The sequence below is a fragment of the Pimephales promelas genome, chromosome 18 (genome assembly GCF_988280905.1).
Source record: "Pimephales promelas chromosome 18, fPimPro1.hap1.1, whole genome shotgun sequence".
In the NCBI taxonomy this organism is placed as follows: Eukaryota; Metazoa; Chordata; class Actinopteri; order Cypriniformes; family Leuciscidae; genus Pimephales; species Pimephales promelas.
This window is the reverse complement of record NC_142786.1, coordinates 19,476,108-19,502,071: the sequence shown is the minus strand read 5'-3', so window position 1 is coordinate 19,502,071 and position 25,964 is coordinate 19,476,108. Positions and strand designations below refer to the sequence as shown.

At 39.1% G+C, this 25,964-nt stretch overlaps 1 long non-coding RNA gene across 1 annotated transcript in view; it reads right to left on the bottom strand.

Annotated features, from left to right (window-relative positions):
- The window catches only part of LOC148970980 (uncharacterized), a 98,565-nt gene that overhangs the window by 22,823 nt on the left and 49,778 nt on the right, over positions 1–25,964 (bottom strand). The gene's annotated exons all lie outside the window — the stretch shown is intronic.

Here is a 25,964-nt window from a genome sequence, read left to right as displayed (position 1 = left end):
TTTTACATTTAAAATGACAACAGTGTATTAAAGATGAGCTGAAACCCTGCTGAATATACCTGCACAACCTCCAGATAGCTCAGGATAAGGAAGAGGTCTTCCAAGGAAACACAATTGTCTATTTCTGAACATTATTAGCATTTGCACGCATCGGTTGTTTGATTTCTACTAATACAGTCTTACTGGGCAAGAATCCTCATCTTTATTCAGAGCCATTCTCGTTCCTCATGTCACATTGAGAAACATCATTTCAGCCAATTCTTTTGATAAAGAAAAGCCTGCTATATCACTTCTGTCATGCCATTGTGTCTCCATTACACATATTTTTCTTCTCTCATATTCTCCAGTGCTACAGAAAGCTGATGCAAAACATCTTAATCTCAAGCTTTCCAGCTCAACAGATCTCACATCTGAAAAGATATAGCTCTTTCTTCAAAGCATTTAATTACTTTCTATCAATGCACACAGAGCTAAATGACTTTGCAGGTTCTTTTTTCCCCTTTGTCATTGGACTGGCTGCAGTAATTAGACAAAGATTTCATCTATTGGTTATGGATGGACAGAATGGACCGAATCCAAATGGCACTTCTGTGCCCTTGAAGGGCAGTGCAGGACTCATAGTCAATTAAAGTAAGCAACTGTTTCCCTTCCCGAAGGGCCCACAAGACTGCTAGTGAAGTGTACAGACGATGTTCAAACATGAACCTTTTTTTAATGTTAAAATACATGACCTAAATCCAGATTATTGACTACTATTCATGGGTTTATCCCCCCAAAAGTGTAAACATTGAGCCTCAAAGGAACCAAAAAAATAAGAGCAGTCCGCTCAGATCTGTCAATCTCTTTCCAGATCAACCTATAGCTTAAGTGTGGGGCGTGGCTACTTTAGCAGATGGAGAGTTTGGGGCGTGGCTACTGTAGTGGACAAGAGTTAAGGGGTGTGGCTACTGTAGCAGATGGAGAGTTTGGGGCGTGGCTACTGTAGTGGACAAGAGTTAAGGGGTGTGGCTACTGTAGCAGATGGAGAGTTTGGGGCGTGGCTACTGTAGCAGATGGAGAGTTTGGGGCGTGGCTACTGTAGTGGACAAGAGTTTAGGGGTGTGGCTACTGTAGCAGATGGAGAGTTTGGGGCGTGGCTACTGTAGCAGATGGAGAGTTTGGGGCGTGGCTACTGTAGTGGACAAGAGTTTAGGGGTGTGGCTACTGTAGCAGATGGAGAGTTTGGGGCGTGGCTACTGTAGTGGATGGAGAGTAAGGGGCGTGGCTACTGCAGCAGACAGAGAGTTTGGGGCATGACTACTGTAGCAGATGGCGAGTTTGGGGTGTGGCTACTGTAGTGGATGGAGAGTTTAGGGGCGTGGCTACTGTAGCAGATGGAGAGTTTGGGGAGTGGCTACTGTAGCAGATGGACAGTTTGGGTGTGGCTACTATAGTGGACAATGGTTTAGGGGCATGGCTACTTTAGCAGATGGAGAGTTTAGGGGCGTGGCTACTGTAGCAGATAGAGAGTTAAGGTACGTGGCTACTGTAGTGGATGGACACTTGGGGTGTGGCTACTGTAGTGGACAAGAGTTTGGGGCGTGGCTACTGTAGCAGATGGAGAGTTTAAGGGCGTGGCTACTGTAGTGGATGGACAGTTTGGGGTGTGGCTGCTGTAGTGGACAAGAGTTTGGGGCGTGGCTACTGTAGCAGATGGAGAGTTTAAGGGCGTGGCTACTGTAGTGGATGGACAGTTTGGGGTGTGGCTACAGTAGTGGACAAGAGTTTGGGACGTGGCTATTCTAGCAGATGGAAAGTTTAAGGGCGTGGCTACTGTAGCAGATGGAGAGTTTGGGGCGTGGCTGCTGTAGTGGATGGAGGATATGGGGCGTGGCTACTGTAGCAGATGGAGAGTTTGGGGTGTGGCTACTGTAGCGGATGGACAGTTTGGGGTGTGGCTACAGTAGTGGACAAGAGTTTGGGGCGTGGCTACTGTAGCAGATGGAAAGTTTAAGGGCGTGGCTACTGTAGCGAATGGACAGTTTGGGGTGTGGCTACTGTAGTGGACGGAGAGTTTGGGGCGTGGCTACTGTAGAAGATGGAGAGTTTGGGTTTGGCTACTGTAGTGGATGGAAAGTTTGGGGTGTGCCTACTGTAGTGGATGGAGAGTTTAGGTGTGTGGCTACTGTAGCAGATGGAGAGTTTGGGGCGTGGCTGCTGTAGTGGATGGAGGATATGGGGCGTGGCTACTGTAGCAGATGGAGAGTTTGGGGTGTGGCTACTGTAGCGGATGGACAGTTTCGTACGTGGCTACTGTAGCACACGTATAGTTTGGGGCGTGGCTAAAGTAGCACATGCATAGTTTGGGGCGTGGCTACTGTGGCAGACAGAGAGTTTGGGGCTTCGCTACTCCCATTCATATTAGTATGAGTCTTTGTATATCTAAAGTCTTTGCCATGGCTGATGTGTTACATGGGAAAAGACATTCGGCTTCTGTTACAGAAGTGCAAGCAAGAATTTGCTACATTTAGACATTCAAAAGATTGAACAGGTTAAGAACATGTCAAAGTGAACTGGGCACTACAATGGTCACTTCAAGACCAGATTGAATCATCACGCACTCATTCAGAAAGACAAATGTTCCAGTTAATATTGATTGCTTTGACGTATCGACAGTGATATTGTTGACAGCCTCAAACAGTTGTGGCACGTCATGTTTATAAAATGCGCCCAGTGCAGATACGTTATATGCAGTGTTGTGCCTGAATGCGTTCATTGAGCGATAGTTCATGAACTCGTTCATATTTTGGGTGAACCTGAACTAAACGTACTGTATTCCTGCCTGATGAACGATACTGTGAACGTGTTCATTCTAGTGTATGAAAAAGCACGCTCTCTCAGTTTAACTTTATTCAATCGAGTGCCAGATTTCTATCGAGCCTTACAGGCGAAATCTCGGCTAAAACACACATAACCACACCCAATCTGACAACACAAGCCACCAGTGTCGCACCGCGGCCGCCGCATGCATCATCAGGACAAAAAGCAGCATGGCGTCGGTTTATTATGAGCGAGACACACCAGTTCGGTCTAGACAGAATGATAGTCTACTCAATTGCTTACTCATGACACATAGCAACACAAAAAAAGTATTCCTAATATGTTGGACCTTTTATTGAAAGAACCTGTTGAGACACGCCTGTGTTTGTGATGTTTGAGTGTAGAGCCCGAACGATAAAGGATTTTGAAGGCCGATACCGATACAAATATTTATTGTTTTTAAAATCCAATATTCCGATATATCGGCCGATATTTTTTTTCAATTATTATTTCAGAAACGCGCAACAAAACATTCACAGATTTCCCTAACATTAGTTATTTGTAGTTATTTATGAGTTTTAACTAAAATAATATTATAATGCATTTTAAAAAGAAACTTTATTGTCACAAGTCACAACAGAACAGACTGATGATAGTGGCGTTAGCTAGCTTTGTGGTTAGCTAGTCTATGATGAGCCATAATTTAGCAATGGATAATGTCAAACAGCAAATTGTAAAACATTTTCAATATAACAGGCCAAGGAGAGATGATACGTGTCATTGCTATAACGGTCCTGCGCTATTAAAGAAATACTTCAGTCACATTGTCAAAAGTTAAAAGGACAGTCAGTCAACTACACTGTAACAACGTAATGTAGCTATTACTAGCTAATTCCGCTTCACTCTCGGCTTATTTAACAGCAAAACTGGACATGATGGTCACAAATTTTGTCATGCTTATTTGAGTTAAGAGAACTGATGCGGATGTTCTTTTAATTGTTATTCAAGCAATGTATGTCTCGTGACCAACTCAGCGAGTGTTGCCAACAGGGACTGTGTAGAGTGCCCTCTGGTGGACAAACTATAAAACTCCAACACTCATGACATGGTTGAAGCGTGTTTAGTCCGTTTTTTTATTTTATTTTTGAAATATTCATTTATCGGCCATTATAACTGCCGATACCGATAGTTTGGAAAAAGCGTAATATCGGCCGATAATATCGGCCAGTCAAAATATCGGTCTGGCTCTATTTGAGTGTGGCGCATGCAAGGAGCGTTTGCAAGGTTAAGTGTCACTAGTGTTACAGAAACTACACACTTCACCGGTGTGAAAATCTGCAAATGACTGTAGACAATCCTGCATTTTTTTCTATGACTTGTGACACATGCTGCAGCAAGAATAGAAAAGAGAAAATCAGTTCTTATCCTACAAACTGAACCAAAGAAAACTGGATTTCACAAGGGATTTTGCTGTTCAGACTACAAAAAAACTTTTCAGATTTGAGTCGACAGTCTGCTGTCCATCTGAACAAATCTTAACTATAACATTCACTTCCCAGAAAACTGATTTCTTTCTTTCTTTTAACTTATTTAAAGCTTACTAGTAAAATGAAATGTTCATGGGTGGCCAAAAAAAAACAAAAAAAAAAAAAACAGTCCAAGTTCAAAAATTTTCCTTGACTTTAAAAACAGACGTCAATAAACACTGGCCTGCATACAGCACTGTAAGTCAATGATACTTGCATAAGTCAGTGACCCCTCCTTGGCAAAGTCCATTATCAGCTGATAGAGTCAATGAAGAGATTTCCGACTCAACGTGACCCATGAACAAGCAAATAAATGATCGCCGCCCCCCAGGTTGACCTTTTCACCAACACTTATCCAAGATCCTGGTCATATTGATTACCTCTAAATATTCTGACGGACGCAGCACAGATCCGCTTCTGCTGAACATTCACAAGCCTGCAAGAATATCCTTGTTGTTTTCAGACAGTAACTGCGTATGAAAGATAAGGAATGATTTCAAAAGCACATCATTAGAGCATTTGGGTTCAATTTGCCGATCTGCACATGAAAGTCTGAGCTCCATGCTGATAGTCCAGCCTAAAACCCGGAGCCTGAGTGTGTGATGATGTTCCTCCCCGGTATTAATCACTCTATTACAAGCACAAATACAGATGGCACGTTACTGTAAGACCCAAATAGGACACACATGCTCCCTGAGATCTCTCGGTGGAGGCCCACATTTGCGTGTAAAGACATAAAAGTGTTTCATTTCTGGAATAAATTGAGTGGGACTGAATGAAGACAGATTTCCAAGTTTTTTCATCCTAAATCTCACAAAAAGAAAAGTATTTTGAGAGGGAGACTCCGTGAGCGCTCAACAGTTCTAAATCAGTGTAATTTGTGAGAGGATTTCTGGTTATCCCGTCTAGAAGTTGACCTACATTTAGGTACAGTTTCACTGGATTTATTGAGTGTCAAAAAATGTTATACAATATCATACAATAGACAAACAGTATAAACAGTGTTTAATCAGAAAAACTGAAAGACTTGTTACCAGATGAGTGTGTTTCCATCCATATTGCTTTTGTTTCCCAGACTGTCATATCCATCATTTTGAAGTAATATTCACACTGTAAACAAAGTTTAACAATAAAAGGAACTGTGGCATCTGTTTGTGATAAACAAAGAATTGATTAAGAGCATTCTGAAACGGAATAAAATGAACATTTGAAATTAATAAAATGTAAATTACCACAAAAAAGATAACTTTACAGAATTAAAGATGGTACATGCATGTTTAGTGAACACTGAGGTAAACATACTTGTTCAGCACTTCTGTTTAAAAAGCATTTTTTCCTTAATTTTTATTTTATTTATTTTTATTTGTATCTATGTTTAGTTTAATATATTTTATTTATTAATTGTTAATTAATTAATAAATTCAAAAGTCGTCATATCCTCTGGTGCTCTTTGTTCACTTATGACTGAAAAATGTTGTTGATTTTTAGATTTTACTTCATTTGAATGGTGCAAAACTCGGAAAAGGTTTTGCCACTTGTTATGTGAACAAAGGGAAAACAAAATCTCATAGACATGATTTAAAAGGTTAAATGGTCCTGAAAAAAAAATGGTCCCACTCATGGTCAAAAATGAACCACGAATGGGAATGAATGGGAAACTGATTTCATTTACTAAGCGTTTGGTGTTGCGCAAAAACCAAATCTGACTGAAAGCTCATTTTTTGAGATATCAACCTCAAATTTGGAACATGAATTGTTTAGATTCAAGGCTTTGATTCTCTGGCAGTTTTATAGTAAAACATGTAGAATCAGAATCAGAATAAGAAAGAGCTCTATTGCCAAGTGTGCGGAATTTGTGGTAACACTAACGGGTGCACTAATATGCATTAATTCATGCTTAATAAGGCACAGATAATCATGAGTTAATGTACAACTCATGAAGAACTAATCCATTAATTAACGATTTCTGCATCAGCAACTAATAAAGAGTCTATATGATTAATAGATTAATACATGAATTGCTATTAATTCAATGTGTCATTTTGTATTAATTCCTTAATAACATTTTATTAACGAATAGTGTAAATTAATGTGATAAATACCACAATTAGTCATGCACTTCAAACTTCCAGTTGTCTGCTTTAATTAATCATTAGCTAATCATTTGCAAAGGTATCATAATGTTATGACTTTACTTGTTGAGGCACATCATTATTAACTAGTCATTTAGTAGTTGTAGTAATTTGCACATTAATTTGCACTAACAATGAAGTATTTAATCATGTATTAATGTATATTAATGTACCTGTCATATTATCTGGAAGTTGAAACACAAGGCTTTGGCTGATTTAACATACTAAGTTATTAGTTAAAAAATGGGTTATTATGGAATTAATCCACAATTACATATTTAATTAAAAACAATTCATGTATGAACTAATACATTAAACTTACAGACTCTTAATTAGCTCCTAATGTGGTAATCATTAATGAATAGCTTAGATAATCATTAGTTACAAATTAATTCAATATTATTTGTGCATTAGTTAAGCATGAATTAATGCTTATTAGCGCACCCATATAGTAAAGTGTTACCGAATTTGTTTTGGTACTGAGGCTTCCAGTGCACATATACAAATATACAACAGGAAACATAATACAAATTATAATAAAAAAATAAATATGAGAATAAAAGTATCACAATTGGGTTTAGTCAGATAAGCATTTACAGATTATGAGCATATTTACAGTGTTTTAAATATTATAAATTAGCTACATTTACTGTAAATATCACCTGAGTTTAAGATATTGCACTAAACAGTGGGAGTATTGCATTTACAGTAAGGCATAATTTACTGGAAAAAATATATATTTTATATTCTTATAAAAAATGTTTTTGTGAATTTTTCATAACAATAAACTTAAACTTCTATAACTTTTCTTTGTTTTTTTAACTTTTTTTAACTTGCACAAAAAAATTGCCAAGTCTAGTCTGTGCTCCAAAAAATTCAAGATTTATGATGAATTTTAGATTTAATTTTCTGTTAATAAATGGATTATAAAACCGCATAAATATAATGTAGCAGAATCCCCTGAAAATCCAAAACATTATCAAACTAAAATAAAGTTAAGTCATAAAGTTCAAACATTCATTTTACTGAACTAAAAGAAAAAATACATATTTTTGACAGCCACCTGTGGAGGGTATTTTTTATATTTATATATATATTTTGTTATATATATACTGTATTTTTGTAATAATTACATCTAAACAGATGGCAGCTTAGTGAAGTGTTTTCCAATATTTGAAGAAGTTGACTTATTATTGTTTTTCTAGTGCAATCGACTGACAGTTTTACGGTTGAGTCACATGGTTTCTGTCTCTGTAACGTTCTGCTTTTACAAGTCTATCAAACACACAGACGTTACTGAGCACCAGATGTTCTGGACGTGACCCTCCTGTACCTGCTTATGACCAAATGTTTATATTCATATGAGATATCTGTTAGTATATGTCAGCCTGCAGGTGTATCAGATCCATTTATTCACATGTACTTACACTAAAATAGCCATCTATAAAGGGAGCTGTATTCTGTCACTGTCATGCTGGGGAGGGATTAATGCAATATTATGATTTTCCTTTCCTCTACGCTAAATATCTCAAACTCGGGCTAAAAATGTACACTGATGTGTGAAATCTCCCACAGACTGTTACGCTTAGATGGACATAAATTATTCACAGTTGCCCCCTGTTCAAAAAGCTCACTTGCAATAAGCTTAATACTAGATTTTCATCCGCAATAAAAAACTGCTGTCACCATTTAGAGCAAGAGACAGAGAGATCGGTTATGTCAATTAGCAACAATATAGAAACAAAAAACTCTCTTTTACAGGAACTAAAGGCGTTCTGCTTTCTAAGCAGTACCAGGAATTATCACATAGAGTTAACAATTTCAAACCTGATTTATTCCTTTTAAAGCCCAGCCTCCAATGCATTTGAGTGTGGGTTTAGTACGAGGATCAATCTGTCGCAGGCCTTTGAAGCAGACACTGCTCGTAATGAGTTACAGCGCAGCATATGGTGTAATGCATTTCAGTTTCCAAAGAGCGTCAGACAATATGCCACATAAAAGCTCCGTGTCCAAACTAAAAGCAGAGGGAAGCGGAGCCGAGCCGGCACGTAGATCGAGACCGGGCGCAATCACTGAACTCACAGGGACAGATTAGAAGAGATTTTCTCTGAGGCCTGTTTACATTAGGAGTATTGAGATTCAGATTTGGGATTGTTTGCATGGCTACAGAATGACAAAGCCTGAGAAATATGTGGAACTATGTCGCAGAAAACATGTCACCGCACTCATACAGAACGACGGACAGATTTACAGCTTCACACGAGAAAACATTCATGAGCTCTTGTGCTGTACATGTGCAATTGGACTATCAAAATGTTTACAAGGGATGAAATACCACAAGTTATGCAGAATTATATTTATTTTTTTGATTGTACATTTGTGTGTGTGTGTGTTTCTAAAAAAAATCTAAAATTCGAAAATATAAAGCAACAAAAGTGTATTTTCCCCTTAGAAATAACAGTGGAAATGTTCACTTGATTTTTTTATTTATGTTTCAATTCATACAAGATTTTAAAGTACATGTGGTTAAATAGAAAATTTGTGTTTCACCATTTTTCAAAAAAAAAAAGTGTGACAACTTGCCCCTACTTTTAATACTCTCTCAAATCACAACCATCAGTGATTCACTATTAAGACTAAACGCCAAATTTAATTTGCAGTCCTGCAATTTATTTGAAACAATAATTGCATATTAAAGAAAACAGAAATAACTGATACATGTGCACTAAATCACATGCAACTCTCCTCTAAAAATAAAAGTTTAATAATCAAATAAAAGTGATTCAAGCTGATACTTTCCGCTGCGTATCTAAAAAAAAAACAACGTGTCTCGCTGTCTTACTTTAAAAACAGCTTTATTTTATAATTAGCGTGTGTACTGTATATCAACTTAATGTCTTGTCATTAACGATAAGGTAACTATGATTTTTATATTAGGTGCTCGAGGGACACGTCTTCTAATGAGCTGTGAATGCTGGGAAACTGCACTCGCACAGGTAATAAGCTTCTAGATCACAAAGTGGCAGAGCTGCTGAAAAAGACACAATTAACTTCCTGACGTTTAACAAACTGCATGAGTGAAAAGAGAGATGAATCTGATCCTGGACTAACTTTAAAGCTCGTCACATGGTTGTTGTTTTTTTTAAAGTGGATGTGGCTACACTCTAAAAATGCTGGGTTGTTTCAACCCAAATTTGGGTCAAATATGGACAAACCCAAATGTTGGGTTAAAAAAAATGTAATGTTGAAAGTGTAAGTTTAAGTTGGGTTAACATTTGAAACCCAACATTTGGGTTTGTCCATATTTTACCAAAATTTGGGTTCAAACAACCTAGCATTAGAGTGTAATCAAATTAAATAAATAAATACAAATGTGCACTCTTAAAAATGCAACTTAAAAAATGTACAGTTGAAAGTGAAAGTTGAAATTGGGTTAAAATTTTAAATGACATTTTTAACCCAACATTTGGGTTTGTCCATATTTGGGTTGAAACAAAGCAGCATGTTTTAGAGTGTATTTTTTCCCATTGCCATGTTTATTGTAGGATATGTTGGTTTTTCATTCCAGTGGATTATCTTAAATTATTTTACACATGTAAGACATTTGGGGAAAAACAGTGCAGTTTGGAGTCAGATCGAAAGCTCAGATGTTTTCTGAGAATAAACTGGTGATTTGCCTCCGACTCATTTTATCTCCAGACCCCGTACGGCTGAGTTTTTGTCACGGTAGATTTGTGTAAAAGCCCACGGTGAAGTTAAAACGCTTCTGAGTCTCCCCGGCCCTGTTTGTTGGGCATTCGCCCGCTGCTTTATGAAACAGTAGTGCCCTTTGTGGTGCAGAAACTCATACTGGATTTGTCTGGCAAGACTTGTCCAGCACACGCCCCATCAAGGGGAGCGCTGTGGAAAATCCATCTGGCATTTTCTGTGCTCATAACGACAGCGAGCCAAGTGCAAATTATCTTAAAAAAGGGCAGTGCAAACTGTTTGACTTCGGTTATGTGCGCGCTGAGGGCCCTTTCCCGCTCGCCTTATTACCAAAAGTTTGTTTTCTTTAAATGTTTTTTGGGTCTCTGGTGCTTATCAAGGCTGCTGAGCATCAATATTATATTATTATATTGTAAAATGTCATTTTTCCTGTGATCAAAGCTACATTACTCTTTTAGATCTTTTAGAAATCATTAATATGATGATTTGCTGCTCATGAAACATTTATAATTATTATCAGTTGATTATTTGATGAATAGAAAGTTAAAAAGAATAGCATTTATTTGAGATAGGAATTTTTTTATAGATGACTGTGACTTTTGATGAATTTATTTGCTGATTAAGACTATTAACTCTTTCCGTGCCATTGACTGAATTTTTACTATTACACATCTCCTGAAATTTTGCAGAATCTCCTGATCAGTAGACATGTGAAGAAAAAGCAAAAATAAGAGATATAAGCATATCCATATGTAAAATAATGCGGTCATCAACATTAAACAGCATCAAAACTGCCTAATTTTACTGAATGAAATGTCGAGCTACTGTGAAGCTTTGGGGTGTTCATGTGCACGATAGACTCCATCTGTGTTTTAATCATCGTTCTGAATCCAATCCAAGATAGTCTTTGACAAAAACACACATTTTTTAAGCTTTTTACTCGAAATGTTTCCCACATTCAAGTAGGGCTGAAACGATTTCTCGAGTTATTCGAGTTACTCGATTACAAAAATTCCTCGAGGCAAAAAATCTGCCTCGAAGCCTCGTTAAATTCCTGTGACGCGCACGCAGGGATCTGATTGTTTCACACGGACCGTTATTCAGGAAGCACACCATAGCGCATGATACACTTCATAAATGGCAGAGAATGTCTAAAGTTTGGGATCATTATATGTTTATAAAGGGAGACAACAAGATGCAATGTGTCTGCAAAGTATACCTGGCAGGGCTGCCAACTCTCACGCATTCAGCTTGAGACTCGCGCAATTCGATTTCTCACGCTGAAGTGTCAATCCCTTCGGTCAAATGCCTGAAAGATGAGTTCGTCTATCTACCTGTTGAGCCATCGTGATCGACTAGTTTTTCCGCCGCATATTAATTCGCAAGTTAAAATATGCTGTAATCTAGTGCGAGCGCGCATGCGAGACGTTGAGCTCCACCGGGGCTCGCGCACGACGGAAGAGAGGTAAGCGAGCGCGTGCACCCATGTCTCTTAAACATATGCTTAAACTTTTATGTAGCCACGCAACAAAAATTTCAGCATACATTCACCGGGACGTGATGGAGGAACAAATATTGTGAGACACACGGACACACACACTCTGATGTTTGTCTTGAGATTACAGTTGAAAAAGTCTGATTCTTATTTATAATTGTTTTATTTCCATTTATTTATTTTTTTATAATTTGTGCACATTTGTGTACCTGTTTGGGTTGATATTTCATATTAATTGATTTTTGCTTACAGGTGGGTAATTTGCAGAAGGTGCAATCCTTTTTTTGTAATGTTGTATTAAGAAGACAAAACTAAGGCCAAATGGGCTTTACTATTTAAGTTTGTATTCAAAGTTTTACATGTTATGGGCTACATGTAACAGGTTTTACAGTAAATTGTTTTAACTGTATTGTTATATAATTGTTGGCACTGGCACTTATAAACACTAAATGGGTAAAAAATGCAATAATTAGTTGTGGAGCCAAATGTTGCAGTTGGAATAAATACCTCTATTTTTTTAAAGGAATAAAAGCCAAACACCTTATCATTTTCGTAATACATTATTTGTTTTGGTTGCTTAAAAAAACACATAAACAAATTATCCGATTACTCGATTAATCGATCGATTAAGTGCTAGATTAATCGATTACAAAAAGAATCGATAGCTGCAGCCCTACATTCAAGTGTTAAAATGAATGCATGAAGCAAGAATAAAGGAGTGAGTCTTTTCTTTCTTTCAATATATTGCATGTTCAGATATTATACACCAAAATATTCCAGGGGCCATTAAACTTTTGTGAAAAATGCAACTTTTTTTTTTTTTCAAAAACGCTGGCGGGGAAAGAGTTAATCTGACTTTCTGAACATTAGTATATGTGACCCTGGACCACAAAACCAGTCTTAAGTTGCACTGGTATATTTGTGGAAATAGCCAAGTTAGCCAACAAAACACTATGATCAAAATTATCAATTTTTCTTTTATGCCAAAAATCATATGGATATTAAGATCATGATCCATGAAGATATTTAGTAAATTTCCTTACTTTTATGCTATAGAAATTTGACATGCATGAAGGGGATAACTCAATGTGACGAATTTTGCCACGTCTGGAAAAATAGCCATCTTGAAAGTCTAACTTCACACTTTGGCCAGATTGTAAAATGGATAAATCGTCTGCCAACCCCCCCAGTATCAGTCAGACGGGCTGAAATAGGTTCGGCATGGAAGTCATTTCCCCTCGAGGTGCTCCAGCCCTGCTGTCCAGACTCAACAAGGTCCTGAAATATCATTAACATCTGATTTTCGCCAGCGCCGTACAAGCGGCTCTTTGTTCCCCTCGCGCAGACTCTACATTACCATATCACCAATGTAATTACACCTATTAGAGTGGAGGAATATAGAATTTATTCCTTCTTTCCCTCCATCTCCACAGAAAAACGGCGTGTGAATATGGCTATTGTGAGCTTTTCATTTTCACAAAGTGGTGCGGTATAATGCTATATAAACATTACCTCACCTTAACTCACAGCAGAGCCCATTTGAGGCAAAATAGACTAGTTAACTTAATGACCCGCACAATCAAGGCTTTGTGCCTCTGCCATCATGGGTCGAGAAATGTTCCCATCTCTCTGCGGTCACAAGTCGCCGTGATGAAACATCGGGCATGACTGGTGAATAGTCGTGGCTCGTGCCAAGAGTCCAGTTAAGTGTCACTAGTGGTTATTTTCACTTACTGCCGCTGTCACTTTGTGCCCGTTGTGCCATTATCCTCCGGGGAACATGCAAACAGCAGCAGCATTTATGTTTCCTTTGACTCAATGCGTCACCAAACTAATAAACCTGTTGTGTATTTCGGATCATTTTGGGAATGATTCATGGCACGTCGATGTCAGTCTTATAAAAACCTGCATCCTGTTTAAACATTCCTTCATAGTGTTGTGCAACAAGAATACATCTTTCTTTTCCCCCGTAAACAAGAAGCATTTCTCCAAACGAGTTAAAGAGAAAAGTCGTGTGGATTTGACATTACATAATTAAAAAGACATTTGCAGAAAAGTGGTTTAGAAACATCACAGCGAATTCTTGTGGTGGCCTTATTTTAGTTCGACATACCCGAGCCCTGGAAAAAGAAATGAGCAGGTACAGACGAATCCTGATTCCACATGAAGATGATATATGAATGTGCTTTTATATGCAATTTAATGTTCTGTGTTTGTGATCAACCAGCTTTCATTTTTCTGGCTGTGTGTGTGTGTGTGTTCAATGAATAATTGTAATTAATGCAAAGAGAAGCTGTGTGGTTTGATTCCTCCTAATATTTCACAGGAATTTCCTGTCCTGCTTCTGGAATATCTGCATGCTGTAACGCAGGCCTGAGCTGTTGCTGTAGTATGCAAGCGGACAGAAGACACACCCGAAACCTTTAAACCTCACAGACAGTCCTACAATTTTGTAATCTATGTCCTATAGGGGGAGCAAATCAAGCCATGATCAAATTAGGGGGAGTTTGTAACTCTGTGTACACTTTTTAGTATCTAAAATAAGTTTTAGAAAGAAGTATCTTCTGCGCGCCAAGGATTTAGTTATTTGATCAAAAATACAGTAAAAACAACAATACTGTGAAATATTAGAATTTTTTTTAAATAATTGATTTGTATTTTTTACCATTTTTAATGTGAGTATATAGTAAAAAAAAAATTATCCCAGGAAACTGGGATAATAATAATAATAAAAAAAAAATCAAGATTCTTTGATAAATAGACAGTTCAGAAGAACAGCGTTTATTTGATATACAAATATCACTTTTGATAAATGTAATGCTGAATATAAGTATATATATATATATATATATATATATATATATATATATATATACACAGTATATATAAAACATATATACACTGTATATTCTATGAACAATGTATAATATATATATAAATCTATTAATTACATTTAACTTATTTTAAATTATATAATATATAATACACAATTACAGGACTGTATAATATATATATATATATATATATATATATATATATATATATATATATATATATATATATATTAATTAATATTTAGAATAAATAATTAGATGTTTTTACTATAGTAGAAAGATTAAGTAGAAGTAACATCAGAAAGTATTGAGTTTAAGTCATGCATGACCAAAAGAAAGTTCCTGTTAGATCACATCAAGAAAAGCAAAAGTAAAAGAAATATTATGAAACAATATTCCATGAATACTTGATATTGTCTTTCACTTATTCATTTTACTGTTTAATACTTTAGAGTTTGTTCAATAACACAAATAAGATGTGGATCCACTGTAAGTGTGTGGAAGCGTGTGAGTGCTGGCTTGAGTCTCCGCACTAATGGCTCCTGACAGCTCAGCAACGAGCACTAAACTGAGGCCTCATTCAATAATGGTAATACAAACTACAGTATATCATAAAAATGAGCTCTATCCCAGGCGGAATAAAACAGTCATAAATGCAGCCTGCCGTGTCATGGCACAATTTAGGAGACTGAATGCAAACGTACCTCTCAAGAGTCATTAGCCTGAAGTTGGCTGGCTCGATTCGTGTAGGAGAGTGTGTGTGGGTCAGGAGTGTGTGTGTCGGTCAGGAGTGTGTGTGGGTCAGGACTGACCCTGAAGGCCAGCGACAGCAGTCGGAGACAACCTGAGACCAGCTGCTCTAACATGAACATGTGAGATAAGACTGAAAAATAGCATTTCAGGAAGGAAGGCAGGAAGTACAGAAAGAAGTAGGAAGGAAAGAAGTAGGAAGGAAGGAAGGAAGGAAGGAAGCAAGGAAGGAAAGTAGTTCCAAAAGGAAGGAAGGAAGGAATGAATTCCAAAAGGAAGGAAGGAATTCCAAAAGGAAGGAAGAAAGGAAGGAAGGAAGGAAGGAAGGAAGGTAATTCCAAAAGGAAGGAAGAAAGGAAGAATGGAAGGAAGGAAGGAAGGAAGGGAGTGAGGGAGGGAGGAAGGAAGGAAGTAATTCCAAAAGGAAGGAAGGAAGGAAGGAAGGAACGAGGGAAGGAAGGAAGGAAAGAAAGTAATTCCAAAAGGAAGGAAGGAATTCCAAAAGGAAGGAAGGAATTCCAAAAGGAAGGAAGAAAGGAAGGAAGGAAGGAAAGTAATTCCAAAAGGAAGGGAGAAAGGAAGAATGGAAGGAAGGAAGGAAGGAAGGAAGGAAGGGAGGAAGGGAGGAAGAAATTCCAAAAGGAAGGAAGAAAGGAAGGAATGAAGGAATGAAAGTAATTCCAAAAGGAAAGAAGTAATTCCAAAAGGAAGAGAAGAAAGTAATTCCAAAAGGAAGGAAGAAAAGAAAGTAATTCTAAAAGGAAGGAAGGCAGGAAGGAAGGAAGGAAGGAAGGAAGGAAGGAAGGAAGGAAGGAAGGAAGGAAGGAAAGGAGGGATGGAGGAAGGAAGGAAGGAAATGAAGTAATTTCAAAAGGAAGGAAGGGAAGGAAGGAAGGGAGAAAGGAAGTAATTCAAAAATGAAGGAAGGAAAGTATTTCCAAAAGGAAGGAAGGAAGGAATGAATACTTTTATTCAGTTGAAATGTGGGCCTGGCCTTTTGTTGTTCAGTCACAACGATTTATCTCAAAGTTGAAGAAAGTGTGTAGTAAACCAAAAGTGAAAGAGAGATTATTTGAATCTTGCCTCAGTCTACCAGTGAGAGCGTCAGCTCAAACCCGAGCAATCGAAACACTCCTCCGTTAACCATGAACACAGGGATGTCTGTCACATGAGTGTCATTACACGATGCAGTTCTCCAGATCATGAATCTGGTGAAGGGTCTGCACTGAAGAGTTTGGTTATGAAACCATTATCTGTTATAGAGCAACGGCTTGGAGTGAAATTGATCCTTTAAAAAACATCCAACACGGTCTTATACTTCCCTTCAGACAGCACACGAATCAATGTGACAGCTTGCTCTCGGAAAGCAGACATTCAATGAAAGATGGAGAGATTCTTTGTCCATACAATAGAAGTCAATATTCACAACACAGTTTGGTTACTAACATTCTTCAAAATGTTTCACAAAAAGAAAGAATTCCAAGCAGGTTTGGAACAACATGAGAGAGTGAGCAAACACGCACACACTCACGTACGCAAGCACACACACTTACACTCGTTTACACACACACACACACACACACACACACACGCACACACACACACACACGCACGCACACAGACACTCACACACAAACAAGCACACACATACACACGGACACACACAGACACGAACACACTCACACATGAAAGAACACACCTTTACTTTACACTCACTCTCACACACACACACAAAACAGCACACCCCGCAATTGATTTAAAGATGTATTATAAGTGTAAAAGTCAAAATCTTGATTCTTTAAATAATAAACTGCAGAAAACAAGCATGGCAAATATGTTAGATTGCCAAAAAAAAAAAAAACATGCTTTTTTTTTTTTTTTTTTAAATGAATGCGCTTTATACAGATTGTTTCAAAGCAGCTTTACAGGAAATGAATGAAACAAATATAGTTTTGTCTGTCCAGCAGACCTAGAAGAAAGTCATTGTCTAGCTACAGTACGCTTTTAATTCATTAATTTCCGTTGTAAAAAGTTATGAACTACAGCTGTTTACATGACACCGTCTTCAACTGAAGGCGCTTCGGTGGCCTGAGAATACACACTCTGAAGTGCAAACTATTGAAAACGAGATGCACAATATTAAACCACTGCAGAGCCATCACCTGATGGAGTCCTGAAGAATATGCACAAATTAAAATGATATTGTTCATAATGAGTAACAAAACACACATCCGAGCCTTGAAAGAAAATGCAAACTTGCATTTGAGGTTCGATGCTTCGTTTCACTGGAGAAATACTGATTGTTGTTTTAAGCAGAACTATGAGAAGCAACAGTTCGCCTCAAGTAGGTTTTGATGTGTTAAAGTAGTAAATAATACAAAACGGGTGAAGAAAATTGCACATTTTTAATTTCTTCTTCAATTGTGTCGCACTACACCTTAAAGGGATAGTTCACTTTGAAATTAATTTTTTGTATGTTTTAGCTTACCTCAAGGGCATCCATGACGTAGGTGTTTCAATTTTGATATATTTAGGTCAAACCGTTTGTGTCTATCAGTCATATAATGGAGGTCTAAGGGGTCCACCTCAAAGAGCATGCACAGAGAAGTCCAAATTAAACATGATTTAATGACTCGTAAATGTTAGTACACATTGATGGCCTAAGACACGAAACGAGCGGTTTGTATGAGAAATTGAACAGTATTTATATAGATTTTACCTCTTGTAATCACAGCCACATCCAACTGATCTGAGGGCGCGGGCGCTTTCCTTCCTCACACACACCGCTTGTTTTGTGTCTTCAATGTGTACTTTAATTTACGAGTCATTGAATCATGTTTAATTTGGACTTCTCTGAATTGAAAATACTGTGGAAACAAAGACACCTATCCACCTTATTCTGCGCCCGTTCTATTTCCCATGATTCATTGCGGTTTCAACTGACTAAACGTTTTTCCACTTCCTGTTGAAGTATTTGTTTACATCTATATACAATGATATATTATAGATCAGTGGTGCAGACATTAGAAAAAGATCAGTCTACACATGCATTTTATATTCAGGGACATCACATCACAAGCGACTTTCACCGAGATTTTAAAGAGAAACCACAAAGAAACCTTTCTTTAAAGTGAATTATTTGTTTGTTTGTTTTTATTTGAATCTTAATTTAAATCAATGTTTCATTAACCAATTGACTGGTTTTAATAAATAAGATGATCATGACGGAGGCGACAGCACGCAAACTGGACTTTAGTCTCATGAATGTAACTCGCCGTAACGTTACGCCTATAACCTCACAGGCCAGAGAAATATATAGACTATGTATCTTTGAAAGCAGAGGTAGACAGTAAAGGGCTAACCAGCCTAACCTTATAGTCTTATTCTGCAGCAGTCGGGGTGATAGAAACTGTCGGATGTTTGCATCCGACAAAGAATATATAAATTTGCAAAGTAAAAAGGTTTATTTTGTTTTTATCTGTGATTTAATAAAAAATAACGTGATCAGATCACATTTGATGAATGGTTTTTTTATTTTTTTTTATTTTAGCGATGTGAGGATGACACAATCTAAAACACATGGCAAAAAAGCATAGACTAGATAAGAATCGGAAGTTGACAACCGGAGTCGTCGTCATGGCAGCGCGCATTGTTTAGAGCAGAATAAGTTGGATATCTTGGATGCACTTGAGGTAAGCGAAAAAATATCAAAAATTCATTTCAAAGTGAACTATCCCTTTAAAGGGGTGGTTGATTATGATTTCACTTTTTTAACTTTAGTTAGTGTGTATGTTGCTATTTGAGCATATACAACGTCTGTGAAGTTACAATGCTCAAAGTTCACAGCAAAGGGAGATTTGCTCACACTCAAAAAGGGACACTTTTAACATGCTATATAAAAATATATGTGGGGTATTTTAAGCTATAACTTCACATACACACTCTGGGTAGATCAGAGATTTATTTTACATATCTTGAAAAGGGCATTATACCACCCCTTTAAAGTCCTCGAACGGAGTTACGTCTGCGTTTGACGTAACTAGCGCTGACTATCTTCACCCGAGGAGGAATCGCCCGCTAGGAAACATGCTGGACATGCGCTGTCAATTCATCTAAAACGTGTCGATTCATCTTAGATTACCCAGCATCCCTTTCACCTGCAGAAATTAGGTCATCTTTCATTACATTGTCCCGCCTCTGTCAATCATTTGGCATCATATGATCCCTTTTATTCCACCACTGCAGTTTCAGCCGTCTGCAAAAAAGAGCGAGCCAATGAGTAACGGAGACAAGTGGAACAAAGCCGACAGAATGGTGAAAGGGGGGCAGATTGGTATATATATATATATATACAGTATATATATATATATATATATATATATATATATATATATATATATATATAATCTCCAGTACAGATCTAGACACACAGTCTGCATAGAAACTATTCCCATGGACTGTGCCAGCGGACCAGGCTCGTCTAATGTGCGGGCGCTGAAGCGATATGTTTCTGGAAAGCCCTGCTGTTCAGCTTTTTCCCCGTGAGCCCCTCTCACAAATTTTTATAGATCACTATTAAATCGTCAAATTGTTGGGACTTGGAAAAGTTTCATTCTGCAGATTTAATGGGTCTAGCAGGTGTGCGTTCAGACGCATTACTAGACCTCGAGCTCCAGTACAGGTGCTCCGGCTGCTCAACACACACATCTACATGAAGGACAACACAAGTCAACGTTATTGATGAACCAATATTATCGTCGGAGAAAAATAAGAGCTTTTCATTCACATCTGAAGTGTTATTCTGAAGTCCACACTCTGATATTAGAGAACATAAACAGTAAGAAAGCGATAATTCAATCACAGATACATCTGTTCAAATGACTTTATTCAAGGTGTACGTGGAACAAAATCATTTAAAAGTATTTTGTATGCTTTAGAGGTTTGGACGCAAGTAAGTAAGTAAGTAAGTAAGTAAGTAACTGTAAAAGGAAACAAAGACAATTATTTTATTTTATTTTTTTAAATTTAATTGTATATCAGTTTTCCAAAAACCTTCAGTAACATTTATACATAAAAGTTTCATATTAAGAGCATTTTAAAACAATTCATTAACAGATTCATAAGAATAATCTTAAAAATAAAGTATATATTTAAAACTATAAGTACATCTGGGATTTCATGTTTTGATGTACTTAAGGACAATAAAAGATGTTTTTCTTGAGTGCACTTTACTAAGTAGGAGTATTTATTTTATTTTCTGTGCTGTGTGTTTTTGTACTGGATGCCAAAGAATGCCATTGCACTGTAAAACTAATTTACCTACGGGTACAATAAAAGTAACCTAACCTAAATAAAAACACGATGTAACGCCATAATTCTGCACCAGCATATGAGAACAAAAAAATAAATAAATCAAAATGAGAAATTCTGAGATGTGTTTGCTCGCCATATTGTGCTAAAAAGAGTTTTAGCAAAGTCCTGTGTTTTTACCTAGTTCAAAATAACTTCTGGAATACACTATTGGCCAATAGTGATGTCCAGCCTATTGGAAAATTTACATATTTTATTTAAATATTATTAAAAGAATGTTTGAGCATGTTGCATAGTTGTGCTTGGAGTCAATTGTTTGTGATAATAACGCAATGAAACACGTCAGACAGAGTGCGTACATATTTTTGACCATAGTTATCATAAAAAGAAATGATTAACATGCAAAAACAAGAGAGAACCAGTTATTATAATAATTATAGATATTTAATACAGATATTTGTTTTTCTATGCATAGTCAATTAAAACCTGTAGCTTTAAGTGCAAAATAATTTAGTCAGAGAAATACGTAACCAAGTTTAGTGTTTTACATGCACTATAAACTGCTAAATATTAATGATCCATTTCACACTCGTGCCATTCAGCATTCACTAAAACATACGCTTGTTAATGCAGGGATTTTATTTACTATAAAAGAACATGTACTCAACATTTTCAGATGAGATTTCAAATCATAGTGTTACAATGGAGGATTCCGCTCCGCCTCCTCTCCACCACCAGAGGGAGCCTTCACCAGAGTATTGACCATTGGCTTTAAACTCAAATTCCCATCATGCCTCTTACCTGGGACTGATTGCGTCACACACCTGCACCGCATTAGCACACACACATAAAAGCCACTTCCACACACCACACCAGTGCGAAGTCTTGATTTGCCCCGGTGATCATTTCTGAGCGTTTATACCCCTGATTCTGATTCTCTGGTTTTTGGACTTTGGACTGTTTGACTCCCTCTCGATTGATATCTGCCTGGCCTGAACTCGGACTGTTTCCTGTTTACGATTATTGCTGCCTGCCCTGATCTCTGCCTGTATCTTGATTATCCCGCTGTCTTGTCTGCATTGCTCTGTCTGCCCGTCTTGATCCTGCCTGTACGACTCTGTCAAATAAAGCTGCAAATGGATTCCTCTGTTCCTTGTGAATCATTACAGAAGACTTCGCCATCTTCTAATCCAGCAGCTGTCCTACAATTAACCACCGAACTCACCACTCAGGCTTCTCGTTTGGATCTACACCATCAGCAGCTCAGCCACCTAACCACTCTCACTGAACAGCTTGTACGGGGTATGCAAGAGCTTCGTACCGCTGTCGGTGCCACACCCAATCCGCCCGATCCTCCTCCATTGCCGAGAACCCCTCCTGAAAATGTGAGTACAACAGTCAATCCACGACTCGCTTTTCCAGAGAAATTTGATGGCACACCAAGTAAATGTAAAGGGTTCCTGTTACAATGCACCATATTCGTCGATCAACAACCTGCACTTTACCCCAATCACGGGAGTCGCATTGCTTTTGTATGCTCGCTGCTCACCGGCAGAGCATTGGAATGGGCTACGGCCATCTGGAAGCTAGAGGGGAATACGTTCACCACTTTTCAAGATTTCACTCAACAGTTTCGACAAATCTTTGAGCATACCACAGGAGAAGGAGATGCGGGAGAGCAACTGTTAAATCTCACACAAGGAAAGAATACCACCGCTGATTATGCTCTGACTTTTCGAACACTCGCTGCACAAACTAATTGGGTGGAAGATACTTTGAAAACGCTCTTTAGAAGAGGACTTACCCCAGAACTTCAGTCCGAATTAGCCTGTCGCGACGAGGGGAGAGGTTTGAATGAGTATATTTCTCTGGCCATTCAGGTCGACAATCTGATTCGTGCTCGACGCAAACCCCGGGCAGCCAACCGAGTTTTTCTCAGAGCAGCAACCCCTCATGAGTCCATGCAGCTGGGGCACACACACATCACTCTAGAGGAACGAGAGCGCAGATATCAGAACCGGCTATGTATGTACTGCGGTCAACCTGGACACATGAAACTCTCCTGTCCTGTACGACCATCATCTCATAATTCTCCGGTGAGTTCTCCAGTTAATAAAAGAATTTCCTCTAACAACCTCGCAATTCCAGTTCGATTGACCATTCAAGAACAAGTGTTTGATACCACAGCCTTCATTGACTCGGGAGCCGCTGGAAATTTCATGTCTCAATCATTCGCTGAACAATGTAACGTCAAATTGACTCCATGTCATCCTCCTCTAACAGTGGAGGCGCTAGATGGACATCCCATTGGAGAAGGGAAAATCCAGTGTGTCACTACTGACATCAAGATGGACATGGGATCTTTGCATTCTGAAAACATTCAATTCTACGTCATTCACGCTCCACGTCACTCTATCATTCTGGGATATCCATGGCTCCAATCTCATAACCCTCAGATTTCTTGGAGAGAAGGTCAAATCATTCGTTGGGACGAAACCTGCAAGAATCAGTGTTTAACCAAGGTAACCCGAGTAGTCCAGTCCATTCCAGCATCCTGCACGACAATACCAGAGCTCGAATCATTACCTTCTAACTATGCAGATCTGATCGAAGCATTCAGTAAAGAAAAAGCTTCACAACTCCCTGAACATCGTCCCACTGACTGTGCCATCGATTTGATTCCCGGTACCACTCCTCCTAAAGGAAGAATTTTCCCGTTATCCAGACCAGAGTCCGAGGCCATGAAACAATACATCGAGGAAGAACTCGCTAAGGGTTTCATTCGTCCATCAACCTCACCTGCCGCAGCCGGGTTCTTCTTCGTAAAGAAGAAAGATGGAGGACTCAGACCCTGCATTGACTATCGAGGATTAAATGATATAACAGTCAAATACCGCTATCCACTGCCTCTTGTTCCTGCAGCATTAGAACAGCTTCGACAAGCCAAATATTATACCAAGCTCGATCTACGCAACGCTTACAACCTGGTTCGCATCCGTGAAGGGGACGAATGGAAAACTGCTTTCTCTACCACTAGTGGGCACTATGAGTACTTGGTTATGCCTTTCGGCTTGTCCAACAGTCCTTCAGTTTTCCAGGCATTCATGAATGATATTTTCCGAGACATGCTGGACAGATGGGTGATCGTTTACATTGATGACATCCTAATATACTCCAACTCTCTTGAAGAACACGTCCAACATGTCAGATCGGTCCTTCAACGATTAATCCAGTTTCACCTGTATGCCAAGATGGAGAAGTGTGAGTTTCATCAGACCAGCGTCTCATTTCTGGGATACATAATCAGCCAAGATGGAGTTGCAATGGATGAGAAGAAGGTAAAAGGAGTGGTAGATTGGCCAGTGCCGCAAACAGTGAAAGAACTGCAAAGATTTTTAGGCTTTGCAAACTTCTACAGAAGATTTATCAGAAACTTCAGTCTGATCACCGCCCCTCTAACCGCCCTGACCAAACGACACACTTCTCGTATTTCATGGAACACCGAAGCACAACAGGCCTTTCAAGAACTCAAAGAACGGTTCACTACTGCACCCATTCTGCGTCATCCAGACCCCGAACGCCAATTCATTGTCGAAGTGGACGCTTCTAACACAGGGGTGGGGGCCATCCTCTCACAACGTCAAGGGAATCCAGCCAAGATGTTTCCATGTGCCTTCTTTTCTCGTAAACTCTCTCCCGCTGAACGCAACTATGATGTGGGCAACCGCGAATTACTAGCCATGAAGTTAGCACTGGAGGAATGGCGACACTGGCTGGAAGGAGCAACCGAACCATTCATTGTACTCACAGACCATAAAAACCTGGAATATCTACGATCAGCCAAACGCCTCAATCCCCGCCAAGCCAGATGGGCTCTCTTCTTCACCAGGTTTAATTTTACTGTCACCTACCGTCCCGGATCCAAGAACACCAAAGCAGATGCTCTATCCCGTCAAACTGAGGAGATAAACCCAAATCCCAATCCAGAAAAGATTCTTGGAGAGAAATTACTGCTAGCTCCTGTTCAGTGGGATGTCATAACGGAGATTCAAAACGCCAATGCCCAAAATCCATCACCCATTGAATGTCCTGCCGATCTTCTCTTTGTTCCAGACACATTTCGATCCCGTCTCATAGATCAAGTTCACTCCAATCCCAGCTCTGGTCACCCTGGAATCAACGCCACTATTCATCTACTCAAGAACCGGTTTTGGTGGCCTACCCTTACCTCAGATACCATCACCCATATTCAAAACTGCACCGAATGTCAAACCTCAAAATCACCCCGAAAACTACCCTCTGGTCTCCTCTGTCCTCTACCTACACCGCAACGACCCTGGTCACACATAGCCATCGACTTCATCACAGACCTCCCGAATTCCCAGAACTACACCACCATCCTCACCATAGTAGACAGATTCTCCAAAGCATGCCGACTGGTTCCCCTCACCAAACTTCCCACCTCTCTGGAAACCGCAGAGATCCTATGTAATCAAGTCTTCCGTTTCTATGGTTTACCAGAGGACATTGTATCTGACCGTGGACCTCAATTCACATCTCGAGTCTGGACTGCATTCTTTAAGAACCTCAACGTGAACATCAGTCTCACCTCCGGGTACCATCCACAATCCAACGGACAAACCGAACGCCTCAATCAGGACATCATACGATTTCTACGCACTTACTGTCAGCAACACCAAGAAGACTGGAGTAGATATCTATTCTGGGCCGAATATGCTCAGAACTCCCTCATTAAACCATCAACCGGCATCACACCATTCAAGTGCATCCTCGGATTCCAACCACCTCTGTTTCCCTGGTCTGGTGAACCCACAGAACTCCCATCAGTCACGGAGTGGCTCCGCAAGAGTGAAGAGGTCTGGGATCAAGCTCATACTCACCTACGGCATGCAGTACGGCGCCAAGAGCAACAGGCCAATCGTCGTCGTCGTCCAGCTCCCGAATATCAGGCGGGTCAGTGGGTATGGCTATCCACCAAGGATCTTCGACTCAGACTACCATGTCGCAAACTCAGTCCCAGGTATGTTGGTCCCTTCCAAATTTTAAGACAAATTTCACCTGTTTCATTTCGATTAGACCTGCCCGCTAACTACCGCATTTCTCCCACTTTTCATGTGTCTCTGTTGAAACCCGCTGGTGGTCCGAGGGGAGAAGCGGAGGAGGGGACTACCTCCCAGAGCCCTCCTGCCTTTCTGGTCGACGGCGAGGAGGCGTACAAGGTGCACAAGTTGCTGGATTCCAGACGTCGGGGTAACATTCTCCAATATCTGGTCGATTGGGAGGGGTACGGTCCGGAGGAACAGTCCTGGGTCAACTCAAGGGATATCCTGGACCCCACTCTCACGGAAGAGTTTCATAGAACATATCCGGAAAAACCGGCCCCTCGACC